We start from the raw sequence: 27,525 nt of genomic DNA on the forward strand, positions 1-27,525 counted from the left end.
GGGGAGTGGTAGATCAGCTTGGTGGGCATGTGGTGTCCAGCCCAGGTCAACCCTCCATAGTTAGTTCCTTCTTATGCTTTCTTTCTGAGTACTTGTAAGAGGTTTCAAGTTCACTGAAGTTCACTGGTTTTATGCAGGAAAAAATACGGGATATATAACAAAAGTGACTGCTTTCCGTAACCTCTTCAGTGAGTTTAGATGGGTGTAGCTTGTTGACTTTGCATGAAAGCAAACCAGAGGAGGAGCACCCCCTTCCACAGTAGCCCTGTCCCTTTCCAGGATTTTTGTTTTTCCTTTAGTTACATGAGAGGTACAGATTTTGATCATTTTTTCAGTACATGTATGAGAAGAAAGATTCAGTGGGAAAGGTGGCATTCTTCACTGTAGCCAAGAGGTGCAAGTAAGGGGAAAAGAGCCACCAGGATCTTTGACCCAGAGTCACTATGTCAACACCATACAGTGGTTCAGTCAAAAAACCCGGAGTTGTTACAACACTTGTTTGGTATAAGGGCTCTTGGGCTCAGAACAGATTGCTTGATCTAGCACATCAAGGAGAGGAATCCTTACATTCAAGGCTGGTTGTGTTCTCACAAGATAAAGACTGTTTTACCAAAAAAAACCCCAAAGCTGAAACTTCCCACCTAACTAATAGGTCTCTTTAATATGTTTTAACTTCAATGAAACAGCCATGTTTTAATGAGATTATTTAGTCAGTGTTCTCTCCAGTTTAACTTTTCAAGCCTGCTGACACATGAGGAATGCGAGTACAGTCAGTATCTGTGCTGTAAGGCTAGTTCTTGCAGTATAAAAGCCTTCCCACCAGAGAGAGAGCTGTGATCATGATTAGCTTATACAGTTGAGGCAGGAAAGTGACATCTTAAAAACTCAACCTTACAGCAGACTCCATTTTAAAGTATTTGTCTTTCAGCAGGTTTTATACATAAAGTACTTCTTAAAACCAGTTACTTTAGTTCCTTATTGTTCAGAAAAGCACAAAGGAAGCTGGGTAGAGCCTGCAGTTTGCACAACTGGCTTTGCCACTGCATATGCAAAACCAGACTTGTGGTGCAATTTTTTCTATGCTCCTTTGAATATGTCTTCTACTTAAAGAAAACCCATAAGCAAAATCCAAGTTCCTAGGATCATGGAGCATGAAGTAGTTTGTAGGAAATAGTACATCATTAATCACATAATCTCCATCATTGAAAGAGATATAATCAAAGGTTTTGTCTTATAATACCCCCAAAATAACATACCCACTATTTACTTCCCCTAAAAGAGGAAGAGAACATGCAACGTAACTGCTGAGAAAGACAGGAAAGGAAAAACCATATTTTTTATAAGAAAAACTCTGAAGGGCAAAACCACAAAAAAAGTAAGAAAAATCTCATCCACACTTCTTGGTTACACTTAAAAGTAAGGAATACACTTCTCAACTGCAGGTATCCCTCACTGCAGTCACTCAGATGCACTGCTGGCAGCTGGATTAGGACAGGTCACAGCTGAGGCACACAAGCCCCAATCCACCACCCCCAGCCACACGGTCCCTTCTGCTGGCAATAGCAGCTCCCTCTGTGCCTCAGCTGACAACCTACAGAAAGGACCAGTCAGTCACCTATCAGGTTAATTTACTATCTGTGTAACTGAAGCATTCTCTGAAGTCATGCACACTACATTCACTAATGTTGAATAGCTAGCAGCGAGGGGAGAGTTCAGGAGATGTGTCTGTGGCCCAAACTATAATATAAATGGGCTGCCCTGGATTGTCCACAGGTGTGGAGAGGGAAACACTAAATAAGAAAGGCAAGGTTCTTCCTCAGAGGTAGTCCTAAATGAGTGCTAAATTAAGGTGTTCTGAGTACTTCTGCCACGGAAAATTACGCTGTCTTTGGTATAAACCACAAAGATAGTATACTGATGACTAAGTGCTACTTAAAAAAGCCCAAGACACTTTTGTGAGGAACATATTCAACCAGCATCCTAGTCAAACTCTATTTTGGGAATATATATCATGTGTACAGAAACATATACAGCTTCATCTGGAAGAGACTGCTAGTTTTTCCTCCTTTCCCTTTCCAGCAGAGGTAATGGCCATGTGGTTGATTTGTTACACCTCACTGATTGTTGCTATTAGTGACAAGTAAGACAGCTGTGACTAAAGCACCCACTTTCTCTACCACCTTCCTCGGCTTAGTCCTCTCCTCTGTTGCTGATTTTTACTCAACCTTACTGTCCTTTAACTGGCATGTTATTTACCTCTTTTTCAGCCAGTTGGGTTCTGTCATTCCCAATTTGACCTTATGTTATCTATCCAGTGATCCACCTATGATCTGTCATATTTCATACCTTCATTTTTTTCTGCCTTTCACTGCATATGCATATTATAGGCAAATATTTTTTCCTCTGGTTGTGCTCAGACCAAAAAAGCAAGAAATCTAAAAAAAGCCAATGCACTCTGCAAGTTCATATGAGCATGTCAGAAAACCTGAGTTCTAAATTTAGACTCTCAGTAAAATTTATAATCCTGGGCTCAGGATTGTACTAAGGCTTCTCCCCCTTGCCATTATGAGTAGAGCAGAATGAGTTTGCATCAATGACTGTTGCACTGGTATTTGCCCATAAGATAGTCTGCACACATGAAACCCGGACTTCTCACAAAGATCTCCTCTGAAGCAGACACACCATTAGTACTGTGGAATAGTTGCCTTTCTTGCTTTACACACATCCTAGAATAAACTCTGCCTTTCCACTACCCACACCTGTAGAATAAAATTATTGACTTCTGCTGCATTTGTGATCATTGCAGTTCCAGATCCTTTTGTGTGGTATGTCTGCCTACCTGAGTATTTGTCTTCTGTATCCATTTATTGTCTTTTTCTTTCTATTGATAGTATTTTGTTATTGTCTCACAAAATTTCATACTGTAAGGTTTTGGAATTACTTTCTATTTTTGACAAAACCATCCTGATCCCATCCTCCAGAGTGCTTACATACCTAAACTTTGTTTTTGCCATCTCAGGTTTTATGGCTATATTCTGTTTTGCTTTACTCATTCCATTATGGAGTTCAGTTGCTTGCGATCACTAGGACTTGTTATACAAAACAAATAAAAGGAAACAAAATATTTCTCACAAAGTCTAGATGTATTTTTTCATTTGTTGAAAGCTTTGTAAATCATGTAAAATTGCAATCATACATTTTCCCTTATGTTTAATTTGCCTTATTGTATTCCCAAAATAATATTAGAAAGGAAAAACATGGATTGTTTTATATGTGTTGTGAGGTTAAAGAGCTGAGCAAGTCTGTCAGGAAAAGCTATTTTGCATTTGCTGATTATAACTGTTAATTATACTACAGATATGTCATAGCTTGTGCACTGTGCTTTTATATTGCTCATTCTTTCATGTGTCTCCCTTGAATTTAATAATCCAGATAAACAAGTGTCCTCACATCTACTGCCTTCTCTAAAAATCATCGCCTCAGAATCTTCCAAGATTAATTCCCTAGTAGATATTAAAAACCAACAAAAAATTCCCAGTCCTGTGGCCATGTGATAGCATAGTATAATGTGACCAATAAGTACAATTACCTAGGAAATGCTGATTTACATGATACAAAGAGATATGAACCTTACTGTTTCTGGCCAAAGACAGCTAATCTCCTCAAGGCTGCTTACAGCTTCTTTTGCACAGTATTTTCATCTGTATTCAGTTATTGCCTGTACTGTCTACAGGTGAAGATTGCTGTAGTTTATTCTGAAGTGGTGGAAAAAACAGTTATAATTAATTTCACCTCATCACATAGTAGTATTTTAATCTTCAAGAAACATTGGCCAAGACCCCTCCAGTCTAAAATTAGAGATTATATGGGTAAAGAACCTATATAACTGAAGCGATTTCTGTAGCCCTTGGAAACTTAGGTTTTTCTGTCTGTAAATAGCATAGGGCTGACACAATCCTAAAACATACATTTCTGCTAGGTACCTGATGTTAAGTAGGCTGAATCTGAGTTTTCATCTTCAACTTTTCTGCCAAGTAAATGTAATTGTTAATTTGCACTTGCTGTTATGATTAGCAATTTATGATCAGTGTGTTTATTATTAAATAACTAAGAGGATGTAAGTCCTAATTTTGTATAGGAGCATTCAAGAAGAAGGCATTAAAACTCTACATTATTCCTCATTGCTTAGAAATATTCTAGGTGAGCTTATGTGGCTTGTCTAATCATCACTATGACTATTTCCCATGCAGTAGAGGTCTGGAAAACATGATGATAACATACAAATTTTGAATCCTCAAGTCGTCTCGTGAAAACTCAATTGAATTTCATTAAATTTGGGATAATCAAATGACCTTGACAGAATTCTTTCATCCCCTGGGCAACTGAAACCCTGACAGCTGATAAAATATCAGCAAGATATCAAAGACATGATCTGTGGCAAGACCAGCTTTTAGTCTCTTTCTCGGAAGACATAACGACTAAGACAGAAGGGAAATAAAAGAAAAAAATATAGAGAACGAAACAGACAGGGGATCAGTGTCTTATGTGTGGAAAGGAGACAGCTTTATTATTCTAAGAACTTTTCCTCTTCATAATTCTCAAGTCTACTTAAATCAAAAACATGACCAGTTCATGATTGTAGCTATGATTTATACATATGTGTAAAGCGTCACTGTATTTATATTTTCTCCCTAAGATCTATTGGGTTTCATCCTGTTTTCTTCTCGGCTAAAAAGGTGCACAGTAAACTCCTGGGTATGCTGATATTTGCGATAAAAGCTAAGGTTGAACTACAGTTGCTTAAAAATCCACATTAGTATTTGCCAAGAGTTGTGAATAGGACTGCATTCATGTTTAAATGCACGCACACATGGTGGTGGGGGGGTGTGTGTTTCCCTACTTGAGATTGGACAGGATGTTATCTTTCTTCAAAGAAGAGGGAAAAGAAAATAGTCATTGAAAACTAGGAAAACTTAGAAAAATGTTTTACAATAGAACTTCTTAACAAAGACTGAGGTTTTACACAATGGACCTGGTAAATGGGAAGATTTTAGAGACATCTGGACATGTTAAATTCCTCCCCCACTTTCTTGGGCAGAAGTCCAAAATCAACAGGGAGGTACATTGGTTGTAAGTGACTGTCAAAGAAGACTGAAATCTGTGACCTTTCTGAACTCTCTAAGTACCTCTTAAGCTTGTAAACTGGAGTCTGGAGTTACAAACTTCACCAGCAGTTGATGCTTAGCACTTGATCAGTTTGCCAGTAATTTGTACCAAATCCCTGTTCATGCTGAGTCCAGTGAATGCTGTAAAATATTTTAAATGCCTGTGTTTACACTGTCTACTGAAAGCTCTGCAAGTTTAATGCTTGAGACTTTTTTGGTTATTGTATTTTGTGCTCTTTCACAGATCTGAATTAACATTCTCTCCATTTAAAACATGATGACTGCTTGCATTCACAGAGGAGGTATTAAGGTGTTGCTTCCTTCTGCCTTTTGGTCAGTTTAGGAGCATGCAAAATTATTGTGACTATGGAAATGTTTTGATTAAAGTGTAGAAAAAGATGGTCAAATACAATAAAACACAATGCATTCAGGTTTCATTACACTTCCTGTGAGCCCAACACAGGCTGTGGATGCTGGACTGGACACCAGGTACTCATGTGAAATCTCATTAACCTAAAATCTGCTTGTATGACGTGGTCTCTGCAGGTGCATTACTAAAGCACTGAACCTAGCTGTAATCTCACGAAACACAGTAAATTATCTAATACTTTTAGATATTAATAACCATAAAGAAATACATCATAAAAAAAGCTGGTTTTGCACCTCTTAGATGCAGCCTGAAATTACTAACGTTTCAAAGACTGTCTAATAAAGTGCTTGTTGTGGCAATTCTTTACAACATTTGATTTGTCTTTTAGAAAAAGTTCCTAGATTTCTGAACCCCACCCTGAATTCCTAAAATAAACAAAAAAATCTGACAGTTTCTAGTTAGTTTAAATAACGCATTTTGACAAATTTTAAATGTTTTATGTTTTATCTTATAAAAATCAAAATAATAACATCAAAACACAATAAAAATAGACTTTTTTGATATTTGAAATTGTTTATCATCATTGTAGTCTGTGAAACAATATTGTCACACTGTAAAAAAGGTTTACATTAAATCAGTAGGTTTGTTGGGTTTTGCTTTGGTTTGGTTTTTAATTATAAAGATGTTGAAAAGATATTTCTCAGTTGTAATTTAGGGTCATAAAAATGGTGTGGTAGCTGAGGTAACAGTTACAGGGTTTCCCTGACTGCACTGTCATGGGGTCCTTGGTGGGATGAGGACAAGCAGAAAGTACCTCCTCTTTCTTGGGGCAGCATACAGTCCAAGCTGTGTGCTAAGAATATAATGGATATATAAAATAATGAATGTTTATAACTGACACACAAATCACAATACACGCAGAAAAATCCTCTTCCTTTCATGAATACACCATGACCAATTTCCTGTAAATGTATTTGACAAAAGTCTTTATTAAGTTTAGCTTTGCAGAGGTACACTGCACACATACGAAAAAAAAAAAAACCAACCACAATCAAATCATCATCTAGCTATCACCAAATTTTCTTTCTCATTCTTTTTTTATCTGTGGAAAGAAGTGTGGATTCCTCAGGAGCTCCTTCCAAACTGTTGTCATCTGCTGCCAACGAAACACCATGTGCTGGAACCCAATCAGTTTCTTGACATCCCCCTACCACACCTTGTAAAACTGGAATCTCAGTAATGTGGGAAGAAATATAAATAAGATAACACAAACTGCAGCTTCTACATTGAGTAAGGATTTATCACTTTGGGCCTGAATGAGGATCTTCCCTGCAGACAGTGGCTAAATGATGGCTGCCAGATCTACTACACTTGTGGTTCCATGGTACTGCAAAGTCTCTTAGTTACTTAAGTAGAGTCAAATTTGGGGGAAGAAGTTCACCTGCCATATGTGCATTCATTGGCCCAGATTCACTAATTTTGGTCTCCAGGTGGACACACTCTTCAGTATAATGAAAAATAGAGACCAAGATCATGTTTAAAATTAGCTTAGGCCCAAGACCACAGGCTGCTCTGCACACTGATTAGAAAAGTGTCATGTGCTCTGGCTTTGATTCTTCAGGTTTTTGAATGTCTAATAAAGCAAAGACTCAGCTACAATGTGCATCTTCCCATTGAATTATTCTGAGTGCAGGGTGAAGTGCAGTCTCTGAAATACCTGTCCCTCTCCACTGATATTACAGTTTCCCTCCACTATACAGTATCTTATTTTCTGAAAACTAGCAGTCTGAAAACTTGTAGATCTCCTACCTCTCTCATTAAGAGATGACATCAAAAGGTTTTTAAAGGGGGGAGACAGAGCCTTTCCCCTGCATTCAGTTGCATGTCTTGTCATCAATCTAAAAGAAAAGCAATTTAATATATTTTTATGTTATATGGTGTTAAATAATTTATCTATTACATGCCAGCAAGTAGTTGCATTAGTAATATTCATTTAGCATTAATGAGATTCCTTGTAAATATCTTTTTGGCTCTACTTGCTAAGAATTACCCTTAGTGCGCAGCAAATTGTTTCCATTATATGTGTTTAATTTTAATGTGTTTACAGGGATTAAGAGTTCAGCAAATGATGACAATGGAGAACTATAACAGACAGGGTTAAATCATGCAGGAAAATACTAATCAAATACTTTGTTTGATGCATAGACTATATTTTTGAAAAACTATCCTTCATCCAGCAAAATCTGACCAGATCAGAGATGTTATCAGGCCTGAAAGTGTTCCTTATGATTTTCTAGGACTGCTTGATTTGAACTCATATCTAATTGTATAATGCCATACAGTGCATGAACAATTGCCAAGGTCAATTCAGATAGCCTTATTGATTTTTTTTTATTCAAGGAGATAGCCCTTCAATAGTGAGAAATATGATAACCAGGAATTCCAGCTTGCCCTCATGTAATTTCCTTCACAGAGAACAACAAAGAACAATTGTGTGAAGCACAATGACCTCAGATGCTTGAAAGCTCTCAAGCTATTTATGAATGTGGAGTGGAGAGACTAAGCATGCATTCAGGATGAGGAAACCTTGACCAGAAAGCCCATTTTAGTTGTGAAGTATTTTTGTATGAGGAAGCTTTATCAGAAAACAGTAAGTACAAGTACTGTGATAGTCAAGTCAAAGACAGGTACATTAATTTTTGCATTAGTCCTGAGAGCATCATACCTCTTCAGAGATTAGCAAGAGCAGATGTGACATGCAGTGTATATGTACTTGAGAAAATTCACACATAACTATGAGGAGTCCTTGTACACGTGTATCAGTGGAGATCTAAACTAATAAATAGATTTCTCCTAGCATTACTGTAATAAGAACAGTTTGATTTGTGAACTGGCAGCTTTGTTTACACAAGGAAAAATAACAACATATTATTTCTTGTTGGTAAGTAACCAGCCTGTGTATGTGGCTTTCTGTCAAGCAAGAGATTGCATACCAAATTATCCATGGCAAATGAGCTGTGATGTGTCCATTCCCCAGATAATAGGTGTTAACATGTCTGTGATTGCACGTATGTCTGGATAGTAATCTTTTCTACAGACTGACAATAAACAAGAGAATTTGTGGGCTGGACCAGAACTGTCTGTGCTACACACATTTGCCACTCAACTGATGACAAATAAAATAAAACAAACAAAAAAAGGTAAGCAAAGAAAAAAACACTGCTTGCAGTTGTAACTCTACTTCTGTGATTTACAGCATCTGCAGTCAAATATGTTATCTTCACTGTTATAAGCTATAAAAAGCAACCTCTCACATATCCTCCACCCTGTAAATGACTTCACCTCTAGGAGTTTTAAATCACAAAAAGCATGATTTTATCCAGACTAACAGGAATGACCAGGAAATTTTACACTGGAAAGAGATAAGTGCACCGAAGACCAGAAAATATTATGAGAATGTTATACCCAGGAGCAAATGTCAGAGAGATTAGAAAGTGAAATAATAGATGCTTAGGAATGTCAGTCCAGAGAAGGACAAATCTGGATGCATCCCTTTTCTCAACACTAACAAGGAGTTTTCAAGGAGAGTATGCTGAGAAAGTGAGGTAGATTCTATATGTAACTATAAATAGGCAAACACTAAATTCTGAAGTTATGTCTTCATGTAGGATTTTGTTGATTATATAAACCATTGTGATTTATCATGTCAAAAGGATTTAAGAGAGCACAAAAACCCTAGAAACTATGCTTGCTTATAATAAACAATACTTGTGTATTACAAAATAATTTTGGAAGTACCTTAGAAAACATTTCAAGCTTTTGGATAGGGTGTTGTTGATTTTTTTTTTTGTCCAAAGAATGTGAAATTATCTTCCCTGATGTTTTCCTTTTTTGAATAAAATTGATTTTATGTTTAAAATAATGATGATTTTTGTATAATTTGAATGTCACTGACAAGCATGCAGTAATCATCTTTTCTTGTTACCGCTATTGCACATGAAGTCCCCTCTGAACCACCATAGTTAAATTAAGAAAGAAGGGATATTTCAGGACTTAGAAAAGGAAAACTCAGGTACAGAATGGCAACAAACTCCACTAGAATAACATCTGGTAATCACAGTTTCTACATTTCCAGTAATGCCTAAATAAGAGTCAGTCTTAACTTCATTTAGGAGCTATGGCCATAAAGTCTTTCAGTTCCACTTTGTGCATCTTCATTATGACCCTACAGTGATCTGGTAACAGTATATGATACCAGACAATAACGTTCAAATACAAATTTCAGTTCTCAACAGACAACTGTTCTTTTAAGGTCATAACTTATTTTCAGTCTATTTCCATATTCTGTTTTAATCATGTACCATCCTAAAATAAGGAGTGTATGTTGGTATATGGTGATTTCACCTAAGCCTTACAAGACAGATATGTTTACTCTTTAAACTGTGACTTTACTGAAGTATCAAGGACAGACACTGTACAAAGATTTTAAATCTGGGAATGTAAAGTCACATCCCTCATATCTGAGAAATAAGAAATTATCTTTAAGGTAATACTAAGTATCATGGTTACAAGATGAACAGGTAAAACAAATGTTACTGGCACTTTTATCCTTACTTACCTGTGTCAGTTGATGGAACAAAACAAAACAAAAAAGGAATTATGAGAAATACAGTCAAGTGCTGCTCCTAGGCATTTACTAGTTCAATGTCTGTCTAATGCTGAGCTGCCAAAGACACAAACACACATGAAGATGCTGAAGTAATTTGTAATCCAGATGAGTTTATTTTAAGCTGTTTACTTTCCAGAGTTTAATACATGAGGTAGGGAGCAAGTCCTCACCTCATTTGGAAATAAGGCATTATAATGTTATCATTAAAACAGTTAAAAAATATAAACCACAATTGTCCTCTTTTCTCCTTATCATTAAAAATATAAACTACCATCTTCCTCTTTTCTGCTTTGAAATTGTGTATTTCTCACAGAGCTCTTTATGATATTTTAGTCAGTACAATCAGTAAAATTTTTAAATATTTAGCAAGTCATTTTTTAAAACAAGATTAGTGTCCTATGCATTTTCATGCTGCACTGCAAAACTGCTTCTGTTTTGCATCCTCAGAAGTCCATGCTTTATTAATTCAGAAAGAAATAGGCAGATAATCAGATAATCAGGACATGAGGAGATGGGAAAGAAGGCTAAAGAACAAATAAACTTCTTGAACACCAGTTCTTCCTTTTGAAGTAATGTGGTCTCCATGACCATAGGATTCTAGTACATTGCACTTTTTAGTATTTCTGATCATTGGCATAGGAAATCACTATTTTCCCTATTTTACTTATTTTGGGTAGATATATAGGGATGTGCAAACGTACCTCAATTTTGTTTGAAATGAGCAATCTTAAACACCTTTGAGAATTTAGCAGATCATGGTATGGCACAGATATGAACTCAGATCTCTTTGGTGGCAAGCTAGTAGTCTACCAAGGGGGCTATGCTGCTTTGTTCCATAAAATGCAAGTAATTAAGTTAAATAACTGAGAAGTCTTTCTCCAGCCTGAGAGCAAGTCTGCCCCAGTTTATGATAACACAATTAAATTCTGTTTCCTTAAAAGAGCAGCTGTGTCCACACTGCTCAGTGGGAACCATTGCTGGTCCTTGCTAACCCTTGAACTGTAATGGGGTGTCTGTGAGCAAACTAGCTGGTATGGGTCAAAACTGTGCTATGGTGCATGCTAATGACTAAACAATGATTACAGGCCTATGCCCTGGCTGTATTTAATATGCTAGTGTAGATATAACCAATTACATCTGTTACAAGCCTTCTAAGACATCAGTACTTGGGAAACGAAGTAAGACTGGGAACTTCCCCACACCGGGGAGATTTATCCTCTTTGGTCTCTGTGTACAGCACCACACCCAGACTATTTTCTATTAAACAGTGTAGAATGGCTATCATGTCTCTGTGTGCAATGAACATGAATTGCAAAGCACCTTTTCTCTCCTCCCTCCTGCCCCTCAACACACGTACGCACACTCTAACTCAGGTCTCAGGAAAAACAAAACAATTCTGTGAAAACAAGTCAATTAAAAATAATACAATGAATCCGCCAAAATAACCTGTAAGAATGACGAATAGGAAATGATTTCACTTTTTGCTTTATCCAGGGGGTGCTCTTGCATAACCTGCTCACTATGCACAACAGATCAGTTCCAGTCTCATGCAAGGCACATTTGAAAGCAATGCTGAACACACAGTTTAAGGTAGAGGTTGTTTAAAACCCCACGTTTTCCAAGAACCAAGAAAAACTTTACTCTCTTTGTGCTGAAGTGTTTTAAAGTGCTGATGAAAGGCACACAGGAGAGTGGTCTACAGACAACTGGGAGCCTGAAGCTGCTAACTGTGTATTCAGAACACAGAGCTCAATAAAGAGTGAAAATGTTTCTGGTTATGAACATTTATTACAGTTTAGTGACTTAGAACCTGTGTGTATCCTTGCTTGACTTTTCTGAATACTGATACAAGGAAATAATCATCTGCTTTGTAACTTATTTACTTATAGCAACTTATAATGATTTCAGAATATTGTTTAAGAATCCTGCTTGCTCAGACTGTTCTGTGGAAGCTTACCAAAGACTACTGTCTTCATCAAAACAGAGCAGTTTTCTGTGGAAGGTTACCAAGAATTACTATGTTCAACAAAAATATGTTTCTTGTCCTTGGAAAGCAGATATGCTCTAACTAGTTTAGTCTTTTAATGGATAGCCATATATGGATGTTAGAAATTGATACACTAGTACATTTAGATAAGATAGAATGAGTAAACCGGCTGAAACCACTCTTGTTGTTCAAGAAACTGGCCAAGAGAATCTGTGCATGCTCTGAAGAAAAGGTGAGAAACACTACAAGCCTTCCTCCAAAAGACCCCTGAAGACAACCACCAGGAGGCAATGCGCAGGAGCAAAGAGAACACAAACTGCTGACACCGGCCTTTTGAACTAACCCAACCTTACTCATGCATATGGATATTTGTATTATGTAATCTAATGAATATATATATCCACACTCTCAGTTTTTGATAAAATGTGCTGGGGGTGTGCAAGTTTTGTGGAGAGATCCCCATGCACCCTGGTGCTGGAGCGAACATACCTGCTTTATAACTCTCTGAGTTGTAGAGTCTGTTTCCACAAATAAATACTGCCTGTGTTTTCTGATTATATTTGATTCAGATGTTTCTTACATGAATTGATTAGCTGACCATCTGGATCCAGTACCTCTATTAAAAATTGAACTTATTAGGTGAGACAAATCATAGGGTTGGCATTCTCTCCAAATGTCTCCATTATGTTGTGGGAAATGAAGTATCCATTTGGCATCAGCCCTGAGAAATAAGAATTATCAACCTTGCCAAGAATATGGTTTTAGAATTTTGAAATAGCCACAAAAATCATGAATGCAAAGATATGCTTGTAGGAATTTATGAAAATGTACTTTTTAAACAAGCTACTTCAGCTCTCAGAGGCATGCTTGAACACGGTGATGACTGCTGCACTCTGAGGCCCAGCTGGCAGACAGAAGCATGCTGGCCCAGCTGGATCACCAGGAGGTACAGCACAGCAGGGTAACACAGAGCTCTCAATACTGCTACTCTAGAGCAGTCTCTGTCACCCTTATGTCCAACCACTAAGCCATAACCCCAATTTCTTTTCTAACCTCCCTAATCCTTCCAGTCTCCTGCAGGAAAATCAGTTCAGTAAAGCTAGAAGGGTGTAGGTCTGAGATTTTGGGAATGGAAGAATTAAGGACCAGAGATGTTAACATTACTCACCTCATATAACTGCATAGAGATGTGAATAAAATGAGTCATGAACATAAGTGACCTCTTGTCATTCCACTGAGAATTCTAGGAAAACAAACAGCCTTTAATAATTTTGAAAAGTACATCTAAGTCTTGACTGTAGACCATTTACTGTGGTGGTGCAATTTGTCACCCCCACTCCCCCACCTCCCCACCCCTGCTGAGCCACTCAGAGTCTAGTGTGATTTCAAACGCCCTCCTGGGCCACATTAAGGACTGCCAATGACAGTCAACCAGAGTGTTAAGGCACATCAGGAGAAAACAGTAACAGAATTGCACAGCCATCAACTCTTGTGCAGCTGGTGGAAGACGCCAGGATACTTCATAGTTCGAGCTGGGCCAAAGTGAAAAGTACCTGACAAAAGGCAGTTATCTTGGACTCTATAAACAGCAACACCAAGTGAGACCCTTTGAGCTCTCCTGGGCTGCAGCGGGCCTGTGACCAGCATCTCCCCTGAGCTGGGATGCCTCTCGGGTACCAAAAACCTTAAGGTACCGTCCACGGAGCCAACGGGAGGCCGGGAAGATGTTGACCCTCTCAAGTCTCAGTTATGGCCCGTTGAGGAAAGCTGATGCATTGTGAGTATTTACTCTAAACTCGAGGAGGGGGAAATTTTAACTTTGAGCTAGTTTCTCTTTCACCCACTCACCCACCGATATGTTTGGGTATACACAATTATTTTCATGAGTGTGGCTGCATACGTATTTCACCGAATCCAAGTGCTTTTTGTCTGTGTGTTTGTACATCTTGAGTTTCTGAATGGGCATGTATATATGTATTGATTTAAGTTACCCTATAGTAAGTTAATGTGAATCTTGACATCTTTGAATCTGTAGTTAATTTGCTGTTTTAACATATTTTACTAAATTATTTTGTAAATATTTAAATTGGTTAATGATCAAGTGCTGCTAGTCATGAATAAATCTTGATTTGCTGATAAATCATTACTGTGTTAATATTTCCATCCGTGATACTAACCTCTTCAGTTACATTTTATAAAATATTTATTCCTTTGTATGTTACAAGATCCACTATCCTTAACAGAAAACTTTTATTTCCTTTAATTACGTAAAAATGTATTAGGGCAATGGGTAGCAACAAATTGCTTGACTTCTTTTATAAATTCCTTCCTTGATTTCTGAAATTATAAAGTGTTTGTAATATACCTATAAATACACTCATTAATGTAAAGATTACTCATTACAAGATTCAAATATGAGTGCAGCATCTGGCTATCTCTCTGAATATCACAGTGATTCTCCTATGGGGTCAATACTCTGACATATTACCATAAATTCAAAGGAATACATAAACATAATACTCTGACATATTACCATAAATTCAAAGGAATACATAAACATAAATCAAGCCATGTCTCTTCTGCTTCCATTGCTTCTCTGTATTCACTGAAACCCAGCAGGTTACATCTTAGAGACATTTAGAGATTTCTTAGATACTCCCAGATCAGGAAAAAAGAAGAACAAATATGAACTATTGTCCAAGACGAAACAGAGCAATACCTTTTAGGAGTTCTGAAATAGTGCAGTACTTTTGTATAGAATTATTAACTTCTATTTTTCTGAACTCTGCTTTTTCTTGTCAGGACCAGAAGATGAACTGATAGAACATAGTCACATAGCCTACCTTGAGTACTGTTAGCACAATGAAATCAAAGGAGAAAATAAAAGGAAAATCTGAAAAATTGCATTCCTGTGTAATGTCCAGGTTCATGTTTCTGGCCTAGACTGGCTATCAATCTAATGTTTTCCATTAATGGGTGAAAGCCAAAACAAGCTAGATAGGTAGTTTTAGATAAGGACTGATCCAGAATGAACTTTTAGGAGACTCTCAAAATTCACCTTTGGGGTTCTGAAATAAAGATTCATCTTTATGTCAGGTTCCCTAACATTTATTAATAAGCAATGTTTTCAAAGTGACAGAGGTTTTGGTTTGGTGTGGAATGGCATTGGGACATGACATGTGAGAAGCCAGATGTTTTCAGCTCCCATTATCTCTAAAAGGAACAATGTGATTCTCAGCTCTGCCTGCAAATGCCAAAAAATCTCTGTGTTTAATGTAGACAGGAGCAAAATGTTAAAATTACCACTTTCTAGTGTTATTGATTAAAAAAAAATTCTTTAAACCCCACATTGCCTACAGGATACTGACAGATGCACACTCCTGAGATTTTTTTTAATAAATATTACAGCTAGGCAAAATATTTTGCACCTGTCCCTTTGAAATTTTGTGTTCAAAAGGATTGCTATTGCTCTCACTTCTTTTATGACTGTTGTTAGACATAGCTTTTTGCATTATGTTGACTACCCAGCCAGTTTCAGAGGAAAATGGTGGGTTGTTTAAATAAGATGCAGAGTTGCATACGGTCTTCAGAATATGAATTATTCTCTGAAGAAACTTAAAAATGATTTAAAACAAGTTCAAGAAATATATTCAATCTTAAAAAAAACCCCAACAGATTTAAAGTAAAAAGTAAATAGAAAACACAACTGCTGTGCCATGAAGTACAGCAAGTTAATGACAAATAGAGTATTCTAATGTTTGTCCTTACCTATCATATTAATTGTTTTTATATCAATTTTATGAAAAATGCCACAGTAAACATGACTAATGGGAAAGCAATTTTGGCTGGTTTTAGGGGAGGAATGGGACGAAGCTGTGTTTGGTTTTCAGTGTTAGCTACTTCAGTAAAAAGAGATTTTATATTATAAAGCTGACTTTCAGAAATCCCAAGAAATGTAATTCAATCTGTGTTGGAAGCTTTTTTGCATAATTTTTCCGTGTTTTCCTTATGTGCACAATTTTAAGTTCTAACCATTAAATGGACTAATTTATGACAACCTAATATATGGAAATGCAACTTTACCTATCATATTACAGAATCACAGAATCACAGAATCATCCAGGTTGGAAAAGACCTTGAAGATCATCCAGTCCTACCATTAACATAACACTGACAGTTCCCAACTACACCGTATCATATATGGTGTATATTTATATAACTAATTAATGCCTTTATATTAAGTTTTGTTATCTTAAACAGATTTCATTATCTCCCTATTGTCCATGAGGTATGTTTGTAATGAATGTAAACAGTGAGGACTTGTGTCTAAGCAAACAGGCTCTGCCGAAAGTACATAAAGTGTGTGTGGCTTCCTTGACTGTAGTTAATTGCTGTTCTCCTTTTTTGGCAGTGGGTTCTTTTTGAGATGCTCTTATCAATAATGTTTTCTCTATTTGCCTCGGAATAGGAAGACTATCTAGGAATAAGTCCTCTCATGTTCCTCCTAAGACAATTTTTGTTGAATGAATGGTGAAACAATTCAAAGAATTATCTCTGCCATCAGGGCTGACTTTAAAAGTAGTGCTAGGCTTCAACTCCCTTCTTTCCTGCACAGCTATTTTTTGTTTTATTTTTGTCTTTTATTTGATACTGTAGTCTCACAAGATGCAACTTCTATGCATGATGCAACTTGCTATAAATGAGAATATATTGAAAGGCTTAGAGTTCTGTCTAGGAAAATATTAGCTTTTTTTTTTTTTTACTAAGGGAGTTGCTGTTCAATATTCAAATTCTTTCATTTTAAAGCAATTTCCAATATACTTTCACTTGCCTGTTGCCCAAGTTTCCAGGAAAGTGCACTCCCTACTCTCCAGCAGCATACCACTTACCAAGAGAGGGCCCAGATGTCCTGCATGACTCTGGTCCTGACCCCAGAGCAGGTTGTGCCCTGAGTAGAGGGCTGCAGCCCACTGGGCCAGCTGCTTCAGTCAGCCACTTCTTCCCCTTCTCCCAGGTTTTTAAATGTTCCCAGAAAATTTTCCAGGGATAATTTTAAAACTCTTTTTTCTCTTCAAATCACCCCAATTCCCTCCAAACTGGACCTGCCTGTGCAGTTTGGAGCTGAAAGGATCTGCTGCTTCTGACTTCAACAGCACCCAGCCCATTTCAGAGTGGGAATGCAGGGAGAAGGTTCAGCCTGGGCACAGGACTGCTACCTTCCTGACCCTGTTCTCACCATGGTGGTAAGGAGTCCCTTGCTCTGTCAACCTTGCCTGTGTTTTCACACAGTAGTTCAGTGACAGCAGGTAGGGGTGCTACTAGCCTGGTAGTTAAGGTACTCCCAGGCCTGAGAAATGGAGATTTGACCTCCTTAAAGTAATTTAAACCAGATCTACCTCTTCACAGGCAACTTCTGCACTTATCACTGGACTGTTGTAAGAAAAGTAAGGCATAACTTGACCATTAAAACCACTGAAAATGTTGTTTTACTTGGAAAAGTAGTACTTCTAGTGTGTAACATTCTCAGAGCACCTCTGTTCAGTTGGGTCACTTTAGAAATTAGGTAAGGAATACATCTAATTTTGGCCTTTGGATTTAAGCATTTGAAATTGGCACCAGTTTTTCTCCATTGATTGCAAGAGGAACTTCAGCATGTAACTGATCCCTGAATTTTACCTTTATTATATATTTAGAATAGAGAGTGGGACTAACCCCTCTGGACTCTGAATCCCACTTAAGGAGCTGGTACACTGGTGAGACTGGGGTCATTAAGAATTTGCATAGAAACAGAAATGTGAGTGCCTGGAAAATGTCTCAGGTCAGTGGAGAACAGTGCCTTCAGGGTTTCTTTTCAGGGGATCTGAGTGTGGAGCAAACAAGCCAGAAAAGATTGGACTGAAAATCTGACCATAGCTAGGAAATGATATAAAGTCTTCCTACTTGATAAAGATTTCCTACCATAAACAGAATGCCATTCATATCATTTGCTATTCTCTCACAACTGCCAAAACTTTAAAAAAAAAAAAAACCAACTAAAAATGGACCAGCAATACATAACAATTCTATTGCCTGTCTTTGTGCTATGTAGAATCTGAAATGGGGTGACAGCTACTGGCATGCTGACTCCATGTAGGAATTTGCGTCTGACAGACTGTTTTAGGTAGAAGACATTCAGACACTGCAAAATAGGCAGTTGTGTAGAAGCTTTGAGTGATGATTCTACCTTTGTATAGGTGCCTACTTAAAAGCATCTGGACACCCTTCAACTAAAAGAGCACTGCTGTTGTCCTGTGCACTCTGAAGGTTTCATCTCATGCTAATAGTGTCTTATTTAGACTGTGGCAGGCACTAGACGTAGTGCTTAGTCAGGATGATAAGTTTTAGGATGGATCTGAAAAGCACATACATGGCAAAATGTGGAAAAGTATATGTTCTTGCAGAATGTCAGGATTAACTACTAGTAATTTTAATGTAGAACAATAATAGTAGTAGTAATAATAATAATAATAATAATGATAATAATATCAACAACAACATACCACCACCAGTAGCAACAATAATAAAAATAATAACAATAATAAAAATAATATAAAGAGAAGCCCCTTCCCAGTATGTGTAAACTTGAAGCTGAAATGAGTGGGAAGCCTTTCAGAGTAAAGCAAGTGACCCAGATCGAACTACTTGCTGGCTATCAGGCCATCAATCCCTAAAGTATTCTAAACATTCACTGAAGGCAACAGGAAGTTCTGGTCCAAGTCAGTAACCTTGAAAACAAAGATGTGTGCAAAATGCACTTACTGTATTACTACAATATTAGTGCATGCCTCTGTTATTTAACTGCACACCACCCACCATGAGGTAAAATATCTGTATTGATTACAACTTGGCAGTAAGTGCTGTTGTTACTGTTGCTATGGTTCCCTTCCCACTACATAGCATCATGCCATTTACACTCTTAATTAAATACATTTCTCCAAGTGAGTTCTGATTGCAAGGATAAGACAAAGGTTGATGCATTAAACTGGTCCAGGGTGATTACTTACATTCTCCATGCCATTAGCATTAGTATTTTCCATGTCAGTCTGGTAAAACCCACAAAAGTGAATGAAAGATTCTCTTCAGGAAAAATATTTCTGATATTCCTTTTTTTTTTTTTTTTTTTTTTTTTAAATCAATTTCAGGGCCATCAGCAGCCTTTATAGTTTCTTTCCTCCTTTACAATTATTTAAAAGAGGACCTTTTTTCTGTTTACAGGCATCAGTATTACTAGGTTGTCTGAAATATTCTCATATCTTGATAAAAGTACAAAGTCCTCAGAAAAACTAGTCCATTTACTAAGGCTCTTAAATTATGGAGCCTATTCTGAGGACATAAAGAAAATTATATAAGAAAACCCTGAAACACCTAAGACAATAAACCAGATTACAGGCAGTATAAGTACTAAAAGATCAATGGCTGTAATAGTGCTTCAAACTGAGGCATTCAAGCACTGTTTAAAAAGGTTTGACATTGCCTGCTTATTCATCTGTCTTAGCTCTGGATAACAGGTTTCAGACAGAAAATTTCTGGAAATAAAGATCTGGAAAAATTATAGATGTTGGTGAGATCAGGTGAAGTCGGGAAAAGGTTATTTACCCAGTCCTTCACTGACAATGAAGAGCTGCATTGTCAAGGTCTAGAATACAGTTTAAGTTTAAAGATGCTCACTGATATTACCTCATTTAAACATCAGTTTTGGGAACAAAGACAGCTCTCAAAAGCCAAAGATTATATAATTTTTCTAGTGTAGAAAAAGCCCTGGTGTTCTGTTGCAAAGAACTAACAACTGGAGCCAGTCAGAACATTTTCATCAAATGTATCTTCATCTAGACATACCATTTCACTAGAGTGAAATTTGTTTTGAAGAGATCTATCAGGTGCAACAAATGTCTTCACAGGAAAGTTTAAAAGGTCATGGCTCCTCTAGCCATTTCCAACAAGAAGTGAGAGAGAACCAGACTGAAAACTTGACATGTGCTAGCCAAGGACAGGTATTTTGAGGCAATTCTGTTAGTAAATATATATTTTGTTCCAGAACTGAAGTTTCAGAAAAAAACGTTTAACAGAATTTGGTTTTGCCAGCTTGTTCTACTAATACTTATAGATGTTTGGATTATATGGCAGTGAAAGGCCAAAGCAGATGAGAACCTTACACTGGAGTGCCCACAGAGTGTATGGGAGAAAGATGGTGGCTAGGCAAAGGGCAGGAAGGTCAAACAGCAGCCCTGTAGACTAGCTTATGGTTCCTCACTAAACCATACTAACCAACTAATAAGGGTGTAGGTATGTTCTCTAAAAGGCAATCTCATACCATCCCTATTTGGAAGTCTATTTGTGGGGTGGGTCTCTGCCATCTTCTTACCATACAACCACTGCTATGACCTTCTGATGCATGACATACGTCTTACTGAAGGGAGTCCTACTTGTTAAGACCCCTTACTGATCCTGTAACATCAGATCTGCTGCTACTCTAGTTTCATCCCATGAAATTAGTCTCTGAATTAAAAGCTCCAAATAAAATGGTTCAACAATGTCATTTTCGTCTTTTCGTTGCACCTGAATTCCTTATCCAACCAGTGTCTCATACTTTACACTGGTACCACCCTGTCATTCCCTACAGTCTTCTCACAACCATTGTATTCCTTGTCCATAATAATCTTCTCAAAACAGAACCAATACAAAACCCTAGAAATACAATAAAACACTAAAAAATAATATAATTAGGATGTAGATAAAATAAGATTTTCAGAATTAACTAGTAGCCCTCTATCCTACAGGAGCAACAGAAAGCTTGCTTTTTGCAAAATTGATTGCTCTTAAGTTTTTGTTAACATAGAAAGAAAAAAAATAGCCTAGAAAACAAAATGACAATTAGCATAAGAAAGATTATTTCACCATGAGATGGGAGTTCCAGCCTGTTGCCATCTGTTTATAAAATATATAGTAATAAAAAACAATAACTTGTTTTGAAAAGGAAAAAAAAAAAAGCAACACTTTAAAAAGTGGAAAGAAAAATATACGAAAATAAAAATGTACTTGAAGTTTCTAACAAGAATCTCTTACCTGGCAAATGAACCAAAACAAAGTTCCCTCCAGCAAACGGTCATGCAGCTGTCACAAAAATCATTGACACTTACCAAGTGCTACAGGGCAGTTTCCATTCTGCACTGGCCTTTAACAAGGCAAAACACATTAAAGGTCCAGGAGTGTTGAACTACTGCAGTTGTGAGGCCACAACTGTGGAGCAAGGATGGAAAACTAGAGCATCTCTGCTCCTGGCTATGAGTGAACAAGCCACTCTGATGGTCATACAAGGTAGGTCCCTTTTTACCAGACTCTCAGCTGGGAGAAAATGCAGATACAGGAAGAAGTGGAATAAAGTGAGGGACATTATTGAGGAGAATGACACTATAAAACAGTGGAAACAATTAAGGGAAAACGTTATTAGAAAACTTTATCACATCATAGATGAAAGTCACAGAAACCTTATCTGAGAGGACAAAGATTAAATGAAGAATTTAAAATGACCATTTTACCTTGCACAGGGATATTAAAGTATACAGTAATATAAAATGTCGCAATGAAAGGCAAGATTTCAGATTGTCTAGTAATTCCTAAGGCACAATAGATTAAAGAAAATGAGTAAAATTTCAGAATACTAGACATTCAAAGTATTTCAGCATGATCCATATGGATTTTTTTTTTTTTTAAATCTACCAAAATTAAAGCTTTCTGAAAAATCTATCTGGTTTCAGATCTGAAAAGTCAAAAATGTGCATTGGGAACCTGAAAATATTTCTATGATATTGCCTTTGTTTTTTTTAAAAAAAGGTACCTTGTTTCTTCAGGTTAAAGGCTTTTTTCCAAGTGTAAAATACAGAAAAAGATGGATCTGAAAAGATCTGGTTTCTTCTCATGTACAAAATAAAAGAAAAGGTCACAATGAAAGCTAGCTGCTCTTTCACTGGAGCCATGCCACAGAGTTTTCCTACAAACTAACTCTGAAAGTTTGGTAAATTACAGAATAACTTTGATATTAGATCAACTAAATTAAAAGCTTACACTATAGTGATTTAACTGTCTTCAAGGGTTCATCCAAACTGAATCTATGAGGTAGATTTTGTTTAAACCCCAGATCATAAACATACATTTGACAGAAGGTGTAAAACAAAAAGATTTAGCATCTCTCAGGCAACACAGTAATCAAGAACAGATGTCTACAGAAATTCAGACAAGAGGAATACTCTTATAAATTATCAGTAGGTAAAATTCTTGAACTATTTAGGCAGTTTCCAGTATTGCTAATAGCCATTGCAATCTTCTTATCCTGTGTTAGCCTTATAAAGGTGTACTTGGTACATTCACTCACTCTCCTACTACTTCGTCTTGATATACTATGACCACAAATATTTCTCATTATTTTTGAGCTACCCCACCGGGGGGAAGCTGAGATATGCAGGAGTACAAAAGACTTCCCCATTTATTGGGGAAGAATAACATCTCTGCTTCTCTTACAAATGCAAGTGAATATCAAGCTGAGAAGTGACAGTGAGCATGTTTACCTATTTTGGAACTGCTATGCAGCTTCTGTGATCTCCAAAAAAACTTAGCCTCAGTAGGGATCCTGTCACATCATCACATGTTAAGCACAACATCACAATTATAAAATGCAGGGCATTTTAGCAATAAGGGCTAGGGATCTGGGAAGTGTCTGCATGAAGCTGAATGTTTGTAACCATATCCTAGCATAACCTCTGATTAAGGGTGCTGGAGGGACCTTCCCTGACTCTGTAAACACTAAGTCTGTAACTGCCTGCATGGCATCACTTTTCAAGGCTTTCAGACAGAGGGATTTTGCAGAGACTTAATCCACTAAACCCTTTTTACTTCATGTGTAGAAACTTGATTGCACTTCAGAAATAAACTCATCTAAAAGATGCACATTTTTGTGTGTACAGCAAATTTGAATCATTTGACTTTTCTTATAGCTCCTGGGCATCGCTGAGCACAGCCCTTTGGGACGATATATGGTCATAGGGATGAAAGACTCCCTTCATTTCCTGTTTTAAGATTCCCTCAGGGGAACAGACATTTTACAGCTGAAATAAAATCAAGTGATGTCAGCACCTTGACTTCTGTGCTTCACTAGAAGAATATATGCATAGCAGCTTGATTCAACATCAAAGATGAGTTAGAAAAGCCATTACTCACTGTCACATTCCTGATGAATATGAAGAACTGCACTGAAGTCAAAGGAGCAGTCTGTGTTCCCGTAGTAATACTGTCACCTCTACTTTGCCTGTCAAAACTCACCTCTGTTTGCCAGCCAGGTGACTGAAGGTTTAATTATTTCCCTGTATGTGAAAAGTTTCTCTGTGCATGTTGTCATTGTATCCATCACCACATGGCCTCAGCCACAGAAACTTCTTCACATGATAAACACATATTTTTAGGCACTTCTCTCAACTTCAGCTCTGAACTCAGTGCAGAGGTGACTATGGGTAAATATGTTTTACAAACGTCTTTAAGATGACCTTTCACTCAACTTCTCTATCTTAGAAATCTTCCCCAAACAACACTGTGAGGTAGCTGATCATGTAAATCTCATGAATGGCCTCACCACCCCACTGCCCCTTTTTCCTATGCCACCCAAATGTAGAATGAAAGAAATGAGGTATTTCTCTGGCATCATTGGTGTGCTTGAGAATGCCTTAAGCTGTGTTGATTCTGCTATTGCCAATTCATTTACATGATGTAAAACTGTTCTAACTCAACAGAGGATTTTGCTATTTATCTTCATGCTGCTACAAAGAAAAGCAGAATAAATTCTTCACAATAAGACAGGGATAAAGGACTGGAACTAGTTGTGCAGAGAGGCTCTGGATCTACATCCTTAGAGATTTTACAGGATAAGGCCTTGGGCAACCCAAGTTGACTTAGCAGTTAACTGCTCTGAGCAGTGGTCTGCACTGTCATCCAGATGTCCCCTTCAAGCTAGATTGTGCTATTGTTCTGATTTTTAAAGCAGCATTTGCCAACTGAAGTGTGTTAATCTGGTTCCTGCCGTGCAAAGGGAGTGAAGTATTTATTTTCAACGTGAAGTAGTATTCACATGATACTCACTGTGACCTCAGTACTTCCCTGATCTATCAGTACTATCCCAAGTAAAAATCATCAGAGTAGGACAATGTTTTAATGGGTCCAACTTACCTGTGAAACTGAAAGGAACCCAACTGTACAGTGACAACTACAGCAAATAATGTTGCCATGAAAACTCACTTTAGTAGAATTTTGCAAAGGTCATTTAATCCTAGAGAAGGATTTTAATCCTAAAAAAGCTGGCAACCACAGACTGTAAAGACTGAACTCTTACTGTCTGAGGGATTGTGAAGTTCTCAGTGGAAAGTAAAACTTTCTAATTTTGGGATGGTGTTACATTTATGAAGAGGCGAAAATAGCATAGCACATTTCCCTGTAACAGCTTAGATCCATTTTTGTGCATAGTGAGAAAAAAATTTTGTGACACTAAGTGTGACTGTCTGAAAAATAGGGTGTATTTTTTTCCACACGCAGCAGTTATCAGCACAGCTATGTTTAACAGAAGCCAGAACCAGTAGAAAACAGTTTGAAAACAACCTTTTCTGAAGAGCTGAACATTATTATTGTTTATTGCTTAAGTTCTGGTAGCTATCAAAATATTTTCACTTAAGACAGTTCTTGGCCTGCAAAATTTACAGCCTGAGAAAAGTAATGCACGAAGTACAGGAGAGATGAGTAAAGATTACAGTCATTTGCTTGCATTTGAACAGTGAACTTTCACCATTAAAGTATCAGTAAGTGAATGAAGTAACTGATAGCACCTATTTAGCATCCAAGTAGCAATATCAGTATTATTCTGGACAATGGTACTGGAATAAAGATTTACTGCATAAACTCATTAGTCTAAACTTGCATTATGCTCATCCTTTTTGGATGCAACCCCCTTCCTTGGGTTATACTAGGTGGAATATATTCCTCTGCAGTTTGCTACCTGAGCTAAGTTTTCTGATATAGCACCTTGCAGCAGCATCACATAGCTGACTGTAACATCCCTCTTGGCTAAGCTTGATATTTCTACCATACAATTTGAGAATAAAAGGCAGCTGAGTTTGTTGATAGATTTTTAGTTCTGCTGCTCATCAGGGTAACCTTTAATTTTGAGAGTTATGTAATGTACTGATAAATTGACAAAATCATTTTGGTTTTGATGTAGTAGCCTGCAGCTGACATAGTAGCCTACAGCTTGTGTCTGGCTTCTACTGCATATGAAATTCCACTTGCTTTCGCCACAGTCCAAATGATTTAGATTAAAATCAGTTTCTCACCTGGGGCAGCTTTTTTGCTTTTCGACAAACTTAACTAGATCTCTAGAAGCCAATTTTATAACCTGTTCATGAAAATGTTTAGCCAAATGACATTGGGTTCTTTGGATTCTTAAAACATGCCATTTTAAAAAGCTTTTGGACAGAGTGAATATTGTACTACTCAAGAACTCATGGCGTTGAAAGAGTGTTTTAGCTTTTGGTTTGCCTTATTCCACCTAATTGCTTACAGTAAGCTTCTTAGCGGCAACTATATTGACATGTTCTTTTTGAGAAAGGTTTTTCAGCGTCATATCAGTGACACAGGATTAGATACTTTTCCTAGTGCATTTGATATAAAGAGCTAATGAAGGATTTTTTACAAGCAGTTGGTAAAAAAACCACATGGCTCTGTGAAAATGAACAGAGTAATACAGTTGCTGAGAGGGGAAATCTATCAAAGTATGGGGAAGCAGGAGGAAGAAGGAAGGAAATTTATTAGCAACCTTTCCCCCATTAGCTTCTGTTTCCTCTTGCCGACCATGACAGTGGCCTGTGTATGCCTATCAAATATGATAAGAGACTGAATGATGCCAGGGCTGGAGCAGGGGAACAGGAAATGGGAGAAAATAAGATCTAAGAATTTTTTCTATGTCTGTGGCACTCATCTGTGGAACTCCACTGGCTGTGTCTGTGTGTCTATGCAGCTGCCTAATACCTCTCTGGTGGGGACAGTGTAGTGACTCTGGGTGTGCCTCAGAACCACTACAGGACCCATGTGGAAAAGAGGACCTTTTCCCCATCCGAGGTCACATAAGGGCTGTGTACAACTCCACATGAGGTTCTTGACCTCAGCTGAAAGAGGCTGTGTAGAGTGCAGACCTAGTCTCATCAAAGTGACCAGGAATGTTCACACTAGCTTAAATTGTAAGAGGCTCTATTTATAGTAAAGTTGTAATTGGACCTAGGTTTCTCTGCAATATGGAGGAGCAGCCTGTGGATATCACCAAACCCCTCTGTCAAGCTTCTTCATAACAGGTGATGTCTCTGATGATGGAGCTTTTACTCAACAAGTGTCATTCTGTAATAAAATCTCATTTCCTAACTCCACATGCTGAACTGCTCTCACATTGGATTTACCGTCCTTTTAATTTCACTCACTTTTATCTTGCTGAAGCATTCAAAAGTGAATGTGACTATAAAGCTTTTGAAATAGTTATCAGGCACCTTTTCCAATGAATCAGATATGAGTATAGAGTGATAAAACTGCCTTTGCAGGAGTGAAGTTCTGAATGACCCAAATGGAGGTTTCAGCAATATTTGTTTTCAGCTGAGTGAAAACAGTGGTTACTTTCTCTAATGCAGTGATTTCCAGCTGTGAATTTGACTCACAGAAAAAAACCTGAGGTATGCTTAGAAACTACCCAGGTAAAAAGGTTTTGTGAGGGTGTAGTATGTGTACTGAAAGTGTTTGTATTGTAGTTGGACTAGTTGGACTGTTTGTGCAGTGCTGTCAGGTCATTTCCCTTGGAAACTTAATATTTTTTAAAATATATGGTATAAATTATGATAGCAAACCATGCTTTTCAGTAACTAGTAGCTGCAAAGAATTAAGTATTTGCTACACTAAAGATAGAGACAACTCTGACAGTGACATCACTGAGATCAGAATTTCACTGAGTTTCTTGCATCCTAAATCAACTATAAGCATTACTTACAATGACATCATGAGAGTCATGTCTTAACTAGCCCAGCTGCACTTAAGTTTAACTGGACTACAGGTTGCTGCACAGTACTCCAGTGCACATATTAGATTTGCATCAGAATGCTCCAGCTGAGCTAGGTGGGAAGATGGAAGCAGCCTACCCAAAGTAGTTTGAAACTAATTTATCCTGTTGAGAATATTATGTGGAGCTACCTTAGTCAGGTCTGCACACCACTGCAATGTGGAGGGT

The 27,525-nt window shown here is 37.4% G+C and overlaps 1 long non-coding RNA gene across 1 annotated transcript in view; it reads left to right on the forward strand.

Annotated features, from left to right (window-relative positions):
- The first annotated feature begins 21,437 nt into the window (after positions 1 to 21,437).
- Positions 21,438 to 27,525, forward strand: part of LOC141973646 (uncharacterized) — an 80,192-nt gene continuing 74,104 nt past the window's right edge. The window contains exon 1 of the long non-coding RNA XR_012635583.1: positions 21,438 to 21,545. This is a non-coding gene — a long non-coding RNA (uncharacterized LOC141973646). The remainder of the gene's footprint in view (positions 21,546 to 27,525) is intronic.

The sequence above is a fragment of the Athene noctua genome, chromosome Z, assembly GCF_965140245.1.
Source record: "Athene noctua chromosome Z, bAthNoc1.hap1.1, whole genome shotgun sequence".
NCBI classification, from domain to species: Eukaryota; Metazoa; Chordata; class Aves; order Strigiformes; family Strigidae; genus Athene; species Athene noctua.